The sequence below is a fragment of the Vigna umbellata genome, chromosome 5 (assembly GCF_029865625.1).
Source record: "Vigna umbellata cultivar VRB3 chromosome 5, Vumbellata_1.0, whole genome shotgun sequence".
Lineage (NCBI taxonomy): Eukaryota > Viridiplantae > Streptophyta > Magnoliopsida > Fabales > Fabaceae > Vigna > Vigna umbellata.
This window is the reverse complement of record NC_142169.1, coordinates 41,673,287-41,687,810: the sequence shown is the minus strand read 5'-3', so window position 1 is coordinate 41,687,810 and position 14,524 is coordinate 41,673,287. Positions and strand designations below refer to the sequence as shown.

At 33.7% G+C, this 14,524-nt stretch overlaps 1 pseudogene; it reads right to left on the bottom strand.

Moving 5' to 3' along the window:
- Nucleotides 1-3,739: 3,739 nt before the first annotated feature.
- Nucleotides 3,740-4,733, bottom strand: LOC124834357 (thaumatin-like protein 1 pseudogene; annotated as a pseudogene).
- Between the last annotated feature and the right edge of the window lie 9,791 nt (nucleotides 4,734-14,524).

The following is a 14,524-nucleotide window of genomic DNA, read 5'->3' as shown; positions in this document are numbered from 1 at the left end:
AACTAGGATTCAGCATCAGCTTCCTCCAATGCCTGCTTCAAGGGCACCTCCTCGACATCTGCTCCCATCCAAGTAGATGATCATCGCAAGAGGAAACACACACAAACATTGCACGAACACAAACAAGCAAGAGTGAGCTAATTATATAAAAAAACATACAATATAACGATATGTGCATGCAAGAGTTAACTTCAATCAAGCAAGATAAACACGCATCCTAACATGTGATATTCTAGACTTGACTTGTCCGGACTTTAGAATGATAGTCGAGCTATGGCGGATCTTGCACTCATGGTGGCTTATGATATCTGGGTTCCCCACCCTATCACACTCACGAGGTTAGCCTGCTCCGGGCCTTGAGACGTACTGGAAGCCCCCAAGACTAAGACCTCCTACTACTCCTCACCACATGGTTCAATCCTCTCTACGTGAGAAGAAAGACCATTGGAGTTTCAGGATGACCCCCAAGACTGAGCTCCTACATTCATTCTAAACATACTTGAATCTCAACAAGAGAATTCACTGTGGATCACAACATGAGGCACCACCATGTAACCCCTCTGTGAGGTCCATGAAATTATGTCCATCAAACATACTTTGAAAATCACATACTTTCACTTTTACATTGCATACAAACATAGATATAATACTAATTATATTTCAAAAGACCACAAACAACTTAATAAGTCATCAAAAATCACATGAAACCATTCCATGTACATTAACAGGCAATAACAATCCAAGAAGAACCACTAAACAACACAAAACCCCTTAAACTCATACTTAGACAAGGAAAACAACTTTGAAACCATCACCAACAATTCCGGAAAGGTCCAAAACCCCCCAAAACGACCTAAAGAACATCCAAAATGCACATCTAGAACCCTGAAAACCACCAAAAACTGTACTGGATGATTTTCCGACGACAATAATCGATTATCTATTTGCGAGAGCTTTGAAGAAGATACAACTCTTTGATTAGAATAATTGATTATCAAGTGAGATAATCGATTATTCTTATCAGTTTTTGACAGCAACATGATTTTTCTAGTTTTGGTGCATCTTAGACATATCCAATTGATCAATTTAAAGTCTGTAACACTAATATTGATATGAAATATGTTTATAGATGAAAGCAAAGTATTGCATTGGTCATTTGGATAGGAATTAGATGTACTAAACCAACTCAATTTCTACTCCAAAACATCAAACTCAATAACTAGAGGACCCCAAACCCAATTCTAACACTTTGTACCTATTCTGACCAATTTGGTGACTCAAACAAGTCACAATCCACTTGCTAAGACTGTCCCAATAGCTCAATTATACCGAGAGCCCCTAACTCTCAAATTCACTACCTCACTTCCTCCAAAATGACCTAAAACACTACCAAGTGACCAAGTTTTCTACCTAGCTAAAGTTACAACAGATTTCACACTCCAAATCACTTCTAACATGATCCAATACAATAATTAAGTTCATCAAACTCACTATAAAGCAATCAATCACAGTTCCATCAATTACACCATTCAATTCAAACCATCCTATATACTTAAAATCCAAAGTACCATACAAAACTACACGACAATCCAAAATTCAACATGCATTCATTTACAAAGCAGATTCAAGAAATAAATTCAAAGAAAAATAATTAGCTCCCTTTACCTAAGGTTCTCACAGTACAACTCACAACAGGAACTTCACATCACAGCAAAAGCACAATACCCTACATCCACCAAATTGGTGATAGAAAACAGCTCTTAGAGCTAGAATAAACAGAGGAAATGGAAAAGAATATTTCTAGCTACATGCAACCACCAGAGATGCATGCCCAAGGTTCCAAAATCACGGAGGAGAAAGGGGAAACGACTTACCCGCTAAAGAATGAGAATCTAATCGGAGGGTTGCGAAGCTCTCTGCGCCGCGGTCACTTTAGTACTACCAAATCAAACATGCAATGGCTGAATGTGAGGAAATGGTAGAGAGAAGACAGAGAGAAAAAGACTGAGTTCTAGAGAGAGAATGGAGTTGGATTAATGAACCATAATGTGTCTAAAATAGCTTTTAAAGGAAAAATTTCTGGTTTCATTAACTTAATACCCATTAAGTTTTCCAATTAATTTCCAAGTTCTTACAAATATACTCTTTATAAATTATATAATATTATTCATGAAGTGTGAACAATTATAATAATAAGTGATAGTATCAGTTAATAAGTTATGAGTCAATAAATTGTAGTCAATAAATATTAATAATACGTAGGTAAATTGTGAAAAACATGTTTTTTTTATCAAGTAGCGTGACATCATAACATGATAAGAATAGACTTGAATAAAAAATAAATATGATAAAAAACTGATCTGTTAAAAGATAAGTTCATCCAATAAAATTCAGCATTTAATTACTTCAGTAAATAATAATATATTAGTTAAACTTGAATAAAAATTGAGGGGTTATAGAATGTGAGAAGAAAGAGAAAGGCTAACGAGAGATTTTGGGTAAAAGAAGGTTAGAAAAAGATTAAAAAAAATCAACATCTTTTAATAATTATCAAGTTAAGGAGAGAAGACATTTACTATTTATGTTGTTAGAACTAAAAAAAAGCTTGTTTCTCGATACCAAGAGGGGATAAATTGGTGATTTATAAAAACGTGTACTTTTCAATTCTTTCTGCAGAATTAGAATGATTTTTGAAACTTTTTTGCGATGTAAGTAAAATGTGTATGCAATGAAATGTAAAGAGATAGAGAAAGAAGATCAAACACAATTTTTATCCTGGTTTGGCCTTAATGCCTACATCTCATCACCCTTTCGATCAACCATTGATTGAAGGATATTTCACTATAATAATTGGAGAATTACACCAAAAGTTTTATAGTGAACACACTCTCACAATGTAAACACCTTTTCCACTCAAACAATTAAATATAGAAACGAATACACCTGCACACACAAAACCACACGTTCTTGCTGCAAAATCCCTTTGAGAATCCCCTCTCAAAGTCCAAGAGCTCCTCACTCTTCTTCCTGTTGCACACAAACAAGGACACAACACAATCAACAAGTGCATAAACCTTTTTTGATCACAACAAATCCACCTCAGCAGTGCGGATAAGATCAGTCAGTCAAGCTCTCAAATTTCCTCTCAAGAATCCTTCAAGTTTCTTCAAGATCTTTGCTTCTTGATTCTTGGAGCGTCAATGTAATTTGTAAAACTTTCTTAGATCAAAATTGTCAGATATGAAAATGTACAAATGATCAAGTGTTACAAAAATACAAGCAATGCGTCAATTTATAGTTTCTCTCATAACAGACGCAAAGTAATTGATTATATTAGTAATGTAATTGGTTACATAATAAAAAACCATATGTAACAGAATTACAACTAACTCAACTCTTAATTGAATGCACAATTAATGTAATCGATTCTCATTTAATGCTAGTCAAACATATTTAAAAAATAGGGTTAAATATGTTTTTCGTCCCTTAAGTATCACACGATTTTGGTTTTAGTCCCTACTCGAAACTTTGATGGTTTTTAGTCCTCATAGTTTTGAAACTCTTACTATTAGTCCTTAAAATTGGACGGCGTTAACTTTTAGTAGATGTGGCAAACGGCGATGCCACGTTTTATGCCGGCTGCCCTCTTCACTCTCTGCCACGTTGGTTTTCTTTTTATTCATGAGATTAAGTGATTGGCACGTGTTGTTGATTGAAATCAGATTAACAATTAGGGTTCTTAATTGGGCAAAGTCACAAAAGGCCATGCTTGCGTCGAGGCCCTTGTCGCCGTTGCCATGTCGGCTAACCACGAAGTAGCCAATTCAAATTGTTCCACCGATGAACCTGTCCCCGTCACACTCCCAGACCCAGAATCCATTCCCTTTGGACTTGAATCTGTTGAAGACTTCAAACTGCAAAAAGAACAAAACGAATCTCAATCACCATCCATCTTGCTCTTACATGAATTCAAATCAACAAGTAAGAAGCATAAAACGTAGGACTAAACGAAACTAAGGTTATTTTTGTTACTTTGTTTACCTAGGAGAAGAGGGGCAAAATGTTATTGTGTAGTCGGTGCCGGAACAAGTGAACGTGCTAGTGGCATCATCCTATGCATAACTATAGGCTTTGGGACATATGGACTTGAAAATTTCAAAGTAAGTAGAAGGTTTGCAAATTGAAGGGTTACCAAACACGCTGTTGCAACAATACTCCGGTTTCCCAAATGCGCCACACGCACTTTGACACGCGTCGCCGCCCTCCACCCTCAGTTCCGATGGGCAATGCCGATTGAGATCCTCGTCGCACCCTGTGGTGGTGCAGGACCCCGACTCGCCTCTCGCTGCCACCATCATCGACAAATTATAGCCGTCGACGAGGCTCACGTCGTAGTAGTCCATGGAAGCAGTGCCGAGAGTGAACTCGACAAGAGTTGCCGGCGGGGAGGCTTCGGCGCCATTGCAGTTGACCTCTCCGGAATCGCAATTGGCGGTGGTGCACGTCTCGCTGCCGGAATAGTCGAACTGGCAACCAGTTCTACCCCAAAGTCTACTGGACCAACCGGTCGGAGCCTGGAAGCTTCTGGAACCCCCTTTGGCGAGTTCAAAGCCTGTGCTTGCGAGTTCCGACGTGCCTAAAATCCCTGGCCACACTGTGTAATCACACTTGTTCACGTGGCAGAGAGTGAAGAGGGCAACTAGCATAAAACGTGGCCTCGCCGTTTGCCACATCTACTAAAAGTTAACGCCGTCCAATTTTAAGGACTAATAGTAAGAGTTTCAAAACTATGAGGACTAAAAACCATCAAAGTTTCGAGTAGGGACTAAAACCAAAATTGTGTGATACTTACTTAAGGGACGAAAAACATATTTAACCCTAAAAAATATGATTGTTAGAGCATTTTTGACAAAGCTGAAAACAATTTTCAAAAGATAACATACTTAATTGATTACATAAAATGTGTAATCGATTAAGCTTAACACTTAAACGGATTTTGAAAATTTTTTCTCTTCAAAAACTCATCACAACAAATTTGAAGATGATATATGCAAAAACACGAGTTTTAATCGATTCATCAACTAATATAATCGATTCAAACTTGTTGTTTTGCCACAGTTCAAAACTTAATCTTTTGTGCTTGTGGTTTTCATTACTCAGAAACATACAGTATGCATACAAAGATATAATCACATCAAAACCACAGTAGTATGCAAAAACAACAGTATGTCCAACATATGTATTGTCATCATAAAAAACAAACACAAGATTTGGGTTCAGCACTCACATGGCTCCCCCTATCAATAATCTCTCACTTTTTTGATGATGCACAACCATGATCAATAAAACAATAACCATGATGTATAATGCACAATCAGAAATTGTTTCACATAGATTCAAACAGAGACATACAAATACATATATGTCATACACATTCAACTATCTTATTTAATGTTCAATTATTTCTCCCTCTTTGGGCATTGGCAAAAAAGGATTTATAGCACAATGTAATTGAAACACAAATTTCAATCTCCCGCTCAAATTTTTATTGAATTCACTATCCTTTTGACGTCGAACGCTGGGGACATTTGACGTTTTATATCCTTTTACGTCAAATTACAATTCTAAATGACGTTTAATAATTGCATTTACTTACAAAAATGTCACCGGTCATTTTTAACGTTGGCTATTTAGTGGTTGGACGTTGAACGTGTGATGTTATACGCTGTTTTTATACTAGTGGTAACTGGGATGATAATGAAATCAAGAGTAAAAAAAGAGTCATGTTGATATGAGTGGATTGCTTCTATGATTTGCTAATTGAGTTGAATTGAGAATTTCTTGATTAAATCTTTTGTGAAAGGAATTTGAACCGTGTGAGTTTTCGGCCTAATGTTAAGGATGGACCACCTTATGCCATACCTATTTTTCTTGAGTGATTTGCCCATGTTTTGATGATACTCTAATATTTAGCTTGATTCTGTGTTGTGCAACTGAGGTGAATATGCATGATTTGATATGATTGAGACATTTCTTGTTTTAGCTACTTGGCCAAATAAACTTGTCCTAACATTAATTCATTGGAAACCCTTTGAGCCTTAAGACTATTTTCCTTGTTTTTCAGTCATTGTCAAATGAGAAAAGAAGAAATATCATATTTTCCTTAAACCTTAGGAAAGAAGGAGTAATGGATTGTGTTAGAAGTAAGTGGTGTGGGTGAGTGCCTCACCTACAATATAATAAGATTGGCAAAAAGGAAGATGAAAAGTCATAATTTTGAGAAAAAGAAAGAAAAAAAAAGGAAAAAAGAAAAGAAAAAATCTTTCTTAAAAGAGCATCAAATAATACATGTGTTTTTGAAGTCAAGTGTCATTACTCTTTTTATATCAATTTCAAAAACTCAGAAATTCCAAAAAAATTTCCTACCTTTGCATTGGCCTCAATAGATATTTAAAAAGCCCTCATGATCAATAATTGCATGTTTTTCTAAAGTACGTGAATGTTAGAGTCTTGCTAAATATCAAGGGTGTCTACTTACATGGGTATTGTGAGCGTAAACACAAGCCAAAAACACTTGAGAGAGTTGGAGAGAAATAGATACATTTTGACTTGAGTGTTATCTTTCATATTTGATTTTCTTGTGAATTCAAAAAGGTTAACTCATGTGTGAACAATAGAGTGATTTCATTTGCATGTCCATGACAAATTGATTTATAGATTATTGATCTATATATGGTGTTGTTCATTCTTTTAATCAAAATGCTAATATGGAATAAAATGACCGAGAACAAAGTCTTGGAGTTAATCAATTTTTCCCAGGAGTGCAAAAGGGTAAGTGTGGGGGTGTGATGATTGCATATTTATACCCACATTTTAGATTTAATTTCAAAATTTTAGTGGAATAATTGTGCTTAAATGATTGATTTGAATAACATTTTGCATGATTGGCTTTATCGGGTTTAGGAATTAAAGAGCCTTAAAATGTGATTTTAGTTGCATAAATTATTTTGGAGAGTCTAATGTTTGTTGATCCAGCTAGAATTAAAGTTTGAATTTCAATTTTGAAAAGAAAGAAAAGACTAAAGTGCAATTAGAGGAAATTTCTAGACTTCTGTGCAATTTTGAATAAAATAGAAAGGGTTGAATTGTAATTTTGAGCAAGTTCAAATCTGTTAGATATTTTAAAAGATAATTTGGAGAAAATATATCTTAAAAGATATTATCAAATATTCTCAAAAATCGATTAAATATGTTGAATATTTGGAAGATATTAGATAGAAGATAAAAGATCTTACCAACAAAAGATTCAGAGTCAAAGTCCAATCAAGCCCATATAAAGAGACCCAGGGGAGGCACGAAACATAACTCATTCATCCACCACTCCTCTCACTTTTATTTTGCCATGTATTCTACTCCATCCCTAGAGGTTAAGCTCCTAAAGCTATTCCACTATAATTTCATTATGGATTCTGAGGTTAAGTTGAATTAATGTAATTTTTTCTTTTGATTATTGATTTGAGTTTCTCTCTTTCTATGTCTTTCATCTCTCAATCATATTAAAAATAATGATTTTTGCATCATAAGGTGTTTGAATCTACATGCATATTAACCATATGAGTTCAAGGGTTTCTAGGTTTGGTTGAGAATCTACTTTGATTAAATTTAAGAACTTTCATATGATTAAACGAGTTTTTGCTATCAATTTAGAATGTACTTTGATTGATGGTAATAATTTCAACTATAATTAATTGAGAATTTAATTTGATTAATTAGCTTTTAATTTGGTTAGGAGATTTAAGAATAGACATGATTAAACACAATAAAATTTGATTGAGAATGTACTTTGGTTGAATTCATTGTGAATAATCTAGAAAGGTCTTGCATTTGATTGAGAATCTATCTTGGTTAACTGCATGATCGCCCTCAAATTAATTAAGAGTGTACTTTAATTAATTTGAAACTTGAACAATAATCAATTGAACAATGATCTGTTGATAATCGATGATGAATCTATCTTGGAAAAGCAGTGGAGTTAGCCGATCTCATCATAATTGTTTCTAAGTTTCCTCTTTGTTCTTCAAACATTAGTTCTATTAGCATAGTTTCTTACTTTTATTCTTGAGCATTGCATTATATTCATCAGATTCAAATATTGAAACACAACTCCCTATTCGTTGGGAGACGACTCAAGGTTTCTTTAACCCTATCTACTTTCTTGAATAGTACTTGGCAATACTGAAGTTGCCTTAAAAAGTAGTATTAATTTGATAGCTTCAACGAAGTATCACCAGGTCTCTTTTTTCCCTCAACATAGTTTTTATGTTTCCTTTGACCATGATGTACTAAATCTAGTATACCATTGTAACACTCCTAACGGAGTGTCACGAGTATATAAAAACTTTCAAAAAATCACAATTTACTAAACGTCTTCTTCTTATCTAATAACTTCATTAAGTAAATCGCGGAAGCAAAACATACAATTATAAACGTAGGTCAAAATAAAGCGGAAGTCTGGAAACTTCACTTTTACATAAAACACCAAGTTTAAAACTTCAAAGTAAATAAGCAAACTAATAATAAAGCCCAAACTTAGACTCCCCAACTCTCGTCAGCTACTTCATGCCAGCCTTATCTACAACACCATCTACTCCGTACAAGTATGATTATCGCAAGTGGAAACCACAACCACAAACAGGCAAGTATGAGTAACCAAATATATCATAACATAGCATATTCAAATTAAATACAAAATAAAATAACAGATACATCATATTTCATCACAGATTCAGCCAACACAACCAAAATGTCCATTAACCAATGTCACTTTCATACACTGAAATGTCGTAATAACCAGTTCTCACTAATAGGGGGATTCGAGTCATCTTCCATTGCGACTTCAGACCTATCTCCCAAACTTCTCAAGGACTAACGAGTAAAAACACTGACACTACGCAGACTAGTGCACTATACTTAACACGAGCCGAAGTCTTTTGGGCGAGAAATCCACCTCCTCATGCAAAAGAAAGTGACATTCGAATATCAGTTTTTACACGAGACTCCAACAATCTTATCGTAATGCAATATGAAAAACTCACCCACGATCATCAACAATGCAAGAAAATAACATAGTTTTATAGTTACAACTTCATAAATCAACAGGTTTAAAATGGCAAGACTACTACCAATGGAATTAATCAAAACCCCAAACCAATACAATCATTTATCAAATAATTAAAAGCGACCTCCAAGACCAAGCACCCACGCACCGGGAGGTGAGAGTAGTAAACACAAAGTAACCACTATCTCTTGCGCATGGCAAAGTTACCAAACTAGGCAAATTTGCGTAAGATATTACGAAAGTAGGCAAAAACTTTTCAAAATACGAAAATAGGCAAGTCGTAGGGGGCATACGACTTCTAATGAAGAAGTCGTGTCCCCCTGCACGACTTCACCCTGTTCATTTGACCAGAGTTGAAGTCGTGCACCCCAAAAACGATTTTAAGGTATAGTAATTGATTACCAGGTTTTGTAATCGATTACCACGTCTTTTTTAATAAAAAAAATATAAAAAAATTGAAATCGTAGGGGGTTCGACGACTTCAATAAGAGAAGTCATGCACCCCCCACATCTTTACTTTTTTTTAATTTTAAATTTTTTATTAATTAAAATCATTTATAATTTTTAAAAAATGTTTTTAAATGTATTTAAAATAATTAAAATTATATCTAATTAATAATTAAAGTTTTTAAATATTATTAAATAAATAAATTTCATGATTTTAATTATTTTTGTAATTAAATTAAATTTCTTATAAAATAATTTCAATTAAATAATTTAGGGTTAAATATGTTTTAGTTCCTATATTATCAAGCGATTTTAGTTTTAGTCTCTCTTAGTTTTTTTCTTTAAGAAACTTTGATTTTAGTCCTCAAAAGCTCACACCATCAACTGACGTGGTTAACGGACACTATTCTTTTTCTTATAATGACTCAGTGTTTCTAAGCTTTTCTCCCTCTCTCCCTTGTCTCTTCCTTTCATCTTCCACCCAACCTTCGGTCGCAGATGCATCATTCCGATTCTCCTCACCCTCTCCCCTCCTCCCCTAGCCGTCGACACATCCAGCAACTCCAAAATAATCGGGTAGTACTCCAAACTGCTAACGACGCAGCGTAGGAACGACGAGGCTGTTGCTGTAGCCATATCCGCCCACCCCTCGCTATCCACCAAAACCACCACGCTTGGAGAGACCATCCGCAAGTCCGCCAAGAACGTGGCAACATCTCCTGCATGGTTTATTTCCTCGATACTTAGACATGGCGCACTCTTCGTTTCCAATGGCAACAATTCTGAGATCGAATGGGTCGAGATGTCCCATGGAAGCCCTTAGAGATCCCCATTTTGACTTTGCCGAACCCTTTGCAAACTCAAGTCCATCCAGAGCTTCCTGTTACAAAATTCACAATCTTTAAACACCCAGACTGGCAATGCACCGATATCCTCAGAGAACTGATGGAGAAAAGAAAGAGAAAGATAAGATTTAGAATTATTAAAAAGGAAATTGATTGTTCTCTGTTTTGATTTTTGCGTATCTGCTTGTTGAGTTTTTCAAATTTAAAGAGTTTAATGTTGTCGTTGAAGACCTTTCAGCCTGTGTGCAACTAGACAGGGATAATAAGTCTGTCTACACATATTTGGTGGGTCCCAAGTCTTTGCATTTTAGTCCTCATTGATTATGAGCCCTTTATGTTGGGTTTCTCACGTCACATGAAAATATATCTTTATTATTTTTCTGAGTAAATGCTTTCTTTTACAGGGTTTAGCATTATCTTTAATTAGTGAATATAAGAAAGTTGTGGATGCACATCTAAAATCACTTCAAATTGATAGAAATTTTCTTGAAGCATGGGCACACCTCACTCAGGTATCTATCAACCTTATTGTACTGATAGATTGTTGGAACATTTAGTTATTAACTTAGCTGAAAGCTTTTTCTGAAAATCCTGAGTCATCTGTGTGCATATTATTTTATGGTTTGAAATGTAATCTATTGCATCAATGGATGCTCTCTGTTCTCTAATAGTATCTTTCCTCACTTTTTTCATTCATAACATTTCTGTCTCGTATACTACTAACTCATTCTACTTGAATTAAAGTTTCCATTTAATGTCAGCTAAGTAACTTAGTTTACATTTGCATTTTTCCTTTAGTAACTTATAGTTTTAAGTTTAACTCTACAAAATAGGTTTCGTCTTCATGCCTTTTAAAGGTGGCTTTTCTGTTTGATGACTTTGTTACTAACTCTGTTCTGAATGTGTGATTTTGGTAGTTGATCAGGATCTTTCAATGTGTGATTTATAAATTTATCTATTAACTATGGGACACAGATTTTGGCCTTTCATTTTATGTTAACTTTTTGGGAGAAATACTGATTCACATTTGTCACTCAGCAACTTCATTTATGATCTCAGGTCAAGGATTATGATGCTGCTCTGGATTTGGAATTGGACTCAATGGATAAGTTTGTGCTTCAGTGCCTAGCCTTCTACCAGGTTTGTATATTGTAAAATATTATTTTTGTACAGCTTCAGTTTTTCCCCTTAATTCTATTTTCCCCCTTAATTCTATTTTATTCATCTCTCAGAATTCTGCATAAACTATTGTTGTTTCATTATAAAAATCTGCTGAAAACTATTGTTGTTTTGATTCAAATGCTGCAGAAAATTATTTGCTGTTTAGATTCAAATGCTGTAGAAAATTATTTGCTGATTGGGTATAAAAATGCTGCTGAAAATTTTTTGCTGTTTTGATAAAAATGTTGCAGGAAATTATTTGCTGTTTGGATATCAAAATCCTGCAAAAAAATTGTTTGTTGTTTTGATTCAAATGCTACAGAAATATTTTATTGTATTAGTTGGTTAAAATCTTGTTTAATATATATTTGTATAGTGTGGATGTAGGGCATATATATTTATTGTATGGGATGTTAGACATGATTGATATATTGTTATATATATATATTACATTTATTACGTTATATATTATATAGCAAGCTAAGATAAATTTTCATTTGACATTTTGGGTATAAAATATTATAATAGAATATATATATATATATATATATATATATATATATATATATATATATATATATATATATATTAGATAGTTTGAAATAAACTTTTTTCTTTGGAATTATTAGTATATTATATTAAAAGTTATTAACTGGATTGCTGCAAAATTAATTATATTTCGATGTATGAACGTGTGAATGTACCTTGTGATTTTAGTATAATCATGTTGCAGATTTGGATTCATTTGTTATTAATTAGTTGAATTCCATTTTATAAAATTTTAGATAAAAACTCTCAAGAAAAGAAAATAAGAAAAAAAGTCTTCCTCGCAAATAGAAATCAACTTACTTATTTGGCGAGTTAATATATAAGTAAAGAGAGAAATTTTGTAAAATTATAAACTGATGTATAGACTCATACAAAAAGTGACATATAATAAATTTCAATTAATTTAATGAGTTAAGTGTAGAATCTTTCAATTAATTTCTTAAAACTATTAATTGTATTTTTTTTTCCTTATTACTCCAGGTTGGGGTAATTGCTTTTGTTGCTTTAACAAGACTCCTAGTATATGAACAATTGCATGTTGCTGTTTGACAACTATTGACATGGTGATAGCTTCTTGCCCTATAACATTTCACACTATGGGAAACTGAGAAATGGGCTACACATCTTGTTTTTGAAAAGAATAGCGCAACATATATCTAGTTGACATCTTTCTCATTCCACAAAAGATATTGTAGTTGTTGTAAACAACTTTCTCTACCTTTAGACTTAGATATTTTACCATTCTAGACAGATATTTTATTTATCCATTCAAGTATAGGATCCTTGTATATAGATAGATATTTTATTTATCAATTCAAGTATAGAATCCTTGTATATTTTCTTGTACAATTTTTTTACTTTAGCATAGTCTTTTCTTGGATATAGAAACCATTTAGCTTGAAACCTGTCTTATTTTTGATAAATGTTGAAAGGTTTCAGTGAACTAATCTTCTATTAAATAGTTGTAAATGTTTCATCTATGGTTTTCGACAATTTGACTGTTATGTTGACTTTTATCAACTATCAAATAGATGTGAAATCACCAATTTTTTTTATAAAACAATAAATTACATAAGGATTTTTTTGTATGTAATTATATGAATTTTTTCTATGTAATTACATACATATTTTATATACAGATTTTTCCGTATATAATTATATACGGATTTTTCTGTATGTAATTATATACAGATTTTTCTGTATGTAATTATATAAAGATTTTTCTGTATGTAATTATATATGGATATATCCGTATATAACTTATCTACACCTCTTTTATATACAGATTTTTGTCTTATGTAATCTGTATGTAACATCAATTTATATACGGATTTTGGATGTTATATACGGATTTTGGTTGTATGTAACTGCGATTTTTCTTATAGTAAGCCTGAGAGACATTTACACCAACCATTGCAGAGAGGTTTGTGAGGGTCGGATCACGAAAGTGATACAAGAGTAGAGCCCTTAGGACTTCCTACACTGGAAATAGGACGAAACATGAGTAATTTGGGTATTTAGTTATTATAGAAAGTAAGAGATCATTGTACATAGATGAACAAAATAATATATTGTAACATTTTTTTTTAACGTTAATGAACATGGATCTAGATTTGCATTCATTATTGTGAATGTTATTTGAAATGTTATTCCTTTCCCTATTGGCATTGTCAAGAGAGTGTTGTTTGGAATGTTAAAAACAAAGTGTCCAATGTGATTGAGTATCATCCATTCATAATGAGGAATTGACAAAATTTTATTGCATTTCAAGCATTTGCAAGGTATTCTCACTAGTGCAGAGAGGGCTTTAGACGTCTGTTAGTTTGGGCTTTTAACGTCTGATCCCGATCCGGCATCTTTATGGGTGACGTTAATGGGACATCGGACTCTACAGGTTCGACGTCTTTATAGCATCGGACATGGCATTAACCGACGTCTAAGGACTCTATAGACGTCGGATATGGCATTAACCGACGTCTACTACATCTCGTGTCTTTGGGTATCGTAGATAACCTTCTTCCTTTGCTAGTTTCGTCATAAGAAAAGATTGCGTCTTTTGGACCTCTTATGGCATTTCAACCGAAAACCGAATGTAGGTCCTTGCCTAGTTCCATTCCAACCGACAATGAAAACGAATACGGTGACATGAGAACTAGGAGAGGACCCAGGATCAGTTTTGGGTTGAAATGCTATAAGACATCCAAAAGACGAAAGCTTTCCTTACGAGAAAACTAGCAAAGGGAGAATGTGCTACTACGCTATCCAAAGACACGAGAAAAACTGCACCAAAACACAACGAAAACAAATTTTAATCGGTTCAAATGGAAGATAATCCATCAAAGATTAATTTAATCGGAGTAAAAGTAAGTTTAAACGGTTCAAAAGAGACAAAATGCACCTGAAA